We start from the raw sequence: 4,592 nt of genomic DNA on the forward strand, positions 1-4,592 counted from the left end.
CATGTCGGGATTGAACTCCAGTCACTGTGCCTGCTTTAATCTGGTGAGCTATCTGGATGGCCCATGATATTTATTTTTAAGTCAAGTTTTCCTTATACAATTCAATATGAATACCCTTTAGCTTCTATGGTTTGGTTAAATGACATCCAGTCCTCAAACAACATGTTCAAATTTCAGTCTTCATAATACACCAGCTGAGCGTAAAATACCAGCTTTACTGCTGCTACCTTTTCAGTCCACAAATCACTACGAAAACAACATGGTGATATTATGATCAATGAAAAACCCTATCACTTCTTTCAAGCTCTGGTGGCGAATGGTCACTGTGCTTGCTATTCAAGTCATGAAGGGTGTGAAATAATGACACTTTTCATCGTTGAAAACCTACGGTGAAATTTAGTGAAGATTGATCCTTGAAAGGGGGAATTGGCTAGTCAAATGAAAGAGCAGCGAAGAAAATTGAATGTCCATGTGGTTACAGAAGGTGTGGTGGTACATGCCTGTAATCCTAGCACTGGGGAGGCTGAGACAGGTGGAACATTATGAGTCAGAGCTGTGTAGTGAGACCCTGTACTAAAACAAACAAACACACAAACAAACAGCTCAAATGCCCATCAACTCAGGAATGGATAAAAAGATGTGGCTTTTATTTTTTTCCTTGCATTTGCCATTCAATCGCTTATCCTACTGAGCCATCTCCCTGGCCCCTCATAGATGTGGCATTTTTATACAAGGGAGTATTACTATTCAGCTATAAAAAAGATAAACTCAAGGCTTTTATAGGTTAATGGATGCAACTGGAGGCCATACTCAACTGAAATAAATCCCACCTATATATGTACCCATATCAGTGTGATTTGTCATAGCTAGATCTTAGAAACAACCCAAACGCCCACCCATTTACTGATAAATGGATAACAAAGATGTGGTATATTTATACAATGGAGTATTACTCAGCTATTTAGAAAGATAAACTCAAGGCTTTTATAGGTAAATGAATGCATCTAGAGACCACACTTATAAGTGAAATAAATCAGACTCATAAGTGTAAACATCATATTGTCTCCTTAATGTAAGAACCTGCAAGAGTAAATAAAATCTGAAAGGCACAGTAGATATGGTGAAAGGGAAAGAAACAGTTCAAAAGTAAAGAGCAACTGGGGTGGGGAAACGGAGAAAGGAAAGAAGAATAAAATACATACACAAGATAGCTAAGATAGTTGTACTACTAATTTCTATTGATTCATCAAAAGGAACAGTTGATGCTTAACTGATCAATTTTGCATGCTTATATTTGGTAATCTGAACAACTACTTTAAAGATAACAATATGTGATATAACATTCATTGTTAATTTTGTATCATCTTGCTTAAAAATTCTGTTTTGTTTTTACAATTCTCTTTAAAATAAAAAAGAATAAATTGTTCTATTTTACTTTTATTTATCACTTCTCAGCTCTTGCCTTTATGTAGGTTTGTTTCTCATCTACATCATTTTTCTCTTCTCTAGTATTTTTAATAAACTATCTTGCCACGCAAACCCACAGGACTAACATTCCTCCAACTTTTGCTTGTCTGAGAAAGTATTTCTCTTTCACTTGTAAGGAATAGTTTTATTGCACTCAGTACTGTGTCTTGGTGGGTTTCTTATTAAATATTTTACCTTGTTGTCTTTTTTCTTACATGGATTCTTTTTTTTTTTTCTTACATGGATTCTGAAGTGAATTCTGATAGAATTCTTCTTATTTATAAATAAAATGGGTTCTTTTTCTCTGGCCTCTTTAAAAGTTTTCTCTTTGTCATTGATTTTCTGAATCATGCGGTGAATGTGCTTAAGTATGGATATCCTGATATCTATGCTGCATAACGTTCTCTGACTTGCCTAAGTGCTTTTATTTATTTTGAGATCTTCTCAGTCATGATTGTTTCAAGTTTTCTTTTCCTGCTCATTGTCTCTTTCTCCTCTTTTTGACCTGGCAGTTCCATTTGTGATACTCCCTTTAAAATTGTCGTTTGTTTTGAGGTAGTTCCTTGCTGTTTTCTATAAGTTTTTGTTGTCTCTGCATTTTAATTTAGTAAGTTCCTATTGAGTTGGAACTTGCGTATGTTTCTATTGATGACTTATGACAGGCACTCTTGATTTTGGTTGGAGAGTTTTTGGGTTCTTTGCAGCTCTTTCTTAGACTCTCATGGTTTTGCTTGCCTTACCTGTTTGTTGTCATCTGTGTTTTTCATCTGAGTCCTTACAATGTTTGTCACTGTCACTTTAGACCCTCTAATTCTAGCATCTGTATCACATAGAATTGGATGCTTCTCATGTCAGGTTCTCATGTTTCCTGTGTTCTTAGACTTCAGACTGTTTCTTTTCTTTCCTGGACTCTTAAACCAAGGTGCAGTATATTGGGAATAAGAATTACGATAAATAGGGCTATTGTGGAGTTCTGGTGTTTTTCGGAACCAGGGGTTGAACTCAGGCCCTTGTGCTTGCCAGGGAAGCACTGATTCCACTGAGCCACCTCCCCGGCCCGGGAGTTGTGTTTCTTCATCCACCAGTACTGGGGGTTTAACCCAGGTCCTTCATGCTGAACTGCCAGCCCAGCCCTGTTCTGGTTTTACATTTTTAATTTTTAATACAGGCTCTCATGAAATTATAAGTTGCCCAGACTGGACACAAATTTGTTATCTTCCTGTCTCTTTTCTAAACAAGTCTTTTACAGATTTGGGTCTTGTACACATAAGACTCCAGCCTGTAGCTTGTTTTTTTGCTTTGCTAGCACTTCCTTTTGAAGGGTAAAAGTTTTCATTTTGATAAAGTCGTTTATTAATTTTTTTTATGCCTTAGCCTTTTGTGTTACATGTAAAAATGTTTGCCAAACACAGGTGCCCAAATTTTTCCTCTGTGTTTTATACTAAAAATTGTATTGTTTGAGCTCTTATTTTTAGGTCTATGATCCATTTTGGGTAAATTTTTACCTAGGATATGAAATAAGAGTTGAGGGTCATTGTGCGTGCGTGCGTGCTTGCTTGCTTGCTTGCTTGCTTTCTTTCTTTCTTTCTTTCTTTCTTTCTTTCTTTCTTTCTTTCTTTCTTTCCTCTTTCCTCTCTCTCTCTGTCTCTCTGTCTCTCTCTCTGTCTCTCTCTCCTCTCCTCTCCTCCCTCCCTCCTTCTCTTCCCTCCCTTACTTCCTTCTTTCCTTCCTTCCTTCCTTCCTTCCTTCCTTCCTTCCTTCCTTCCTTCCTTCCTTCCTTCCTTCCTTCTCAAGATTTATTAATTTATTTGGTACAGATCTCACTATGCAGCTTGGATTTATAGTGATCTCTACAAGTCCTATAATCCCACCACAGCCTCTCTAGTGGTGGGATTATAGGCAGGCAGCACCACTCCCAGTTTCAATGGCCAGCTGGGCACGGGGCCAGCACAGCTGGTATGTGATACTGAGGGTCCCATATGGATCATTGCGCTTTCAGGCAGGCACTTAGACCACCAAGCTATCTCCCTGGCCCTCAGTTTTTTCTTATAAATAGATAATTTTTATTTTCCTATTTGTTGAAAATAATATCCTATTTGCTCTAGAATTCTCATTTATATCTTTAACTTCTTTATTTCTTTACTTACATGTTATTTATATGTATTTGCAGTAGATATTGTTTACATTTTCTATTTTTAAATTTATGTTAATGAGGAAAAAAAGATAAAATAGCAATGAAACATTTTCAAAACAGGTTAGTAAGACAGTTACAATATTCAGAGGGCAAGATGCAGACATGATATCTTGTCTAACCACTATTAATACAAACCTTTCTTCTCATTGAACTAAGAGAAAGTAGCTGTATATCTATCTATCTATCTATCTATCTATCTATCTATCTATCTATCTATCTATATTCCAAGTAAAACGGTCCTTTATTTAATTTTCTGATCAAGGAGATCACAGGGCCACAGAGGAAAGTGACCAATGATGCAAAGCATGCCCGAGAAGAGTCACTTAGAGAGAAAAAACTCCTTCAGGCTTTCACACAAAGCAAACTGGTCAAGCAATGGCTGTGACTCATGCAAAGGGCTGATACTGACAAAAGATCCACAAGGTGTTGTACATGGTTCCAGGGTAAACCCCAAGGTGACCTGACTGACCCCATCAGATAGCAAAAATCACATCCCTAGCCACATAGGTCTTGCCCTAACCCAGTCCCAACCATCCAGCAGAAAAGCACAACCACGGGGAAAAAAAGCAAACCCATACCAACAAGCTGAGCTGCAAAAGGCCCAAGTCAACAACCCTAGCCAGTTGTGCTGATAACTCACTACCACCGTGGACCACCAGACCACACTGGGTCACTCTGCTGAATTCAAGCACCCACAACACTTGGACTGGCATCAAGTACGACAAGGTCCTTTAAAGACTTCTTCAAAAAAAACAAAACAAAACAACAACAACAAAAAAAACAACAAAAAACAAAAACCCAAACCAACCAACCAAACAAACAAAAAACAACAAAAAACAAAAAAGACTTCTCCAAATAAAGCTTCTCTAACAGCAATGGAACACTCATTTCAGAAATCATGCTTTTAGGGGAGATGGCTCAGTTGAATAAG

Source organism: Octodon degus, unplaced genomic scaffold (assembly GCF_000260255.1).
Source record: "Octodon degus isolate 3935 unplaced genomic scaffold, OctDeg1.0 scaffold00025, whole genome shotgun sequence".
NCBI classification, from domain to species: domain Eukaryota; kingdom Metazoa; phylum Chordata; class Mammalia; order Rodentia; family Octodontidae; genus Octodon; species Octodon degus.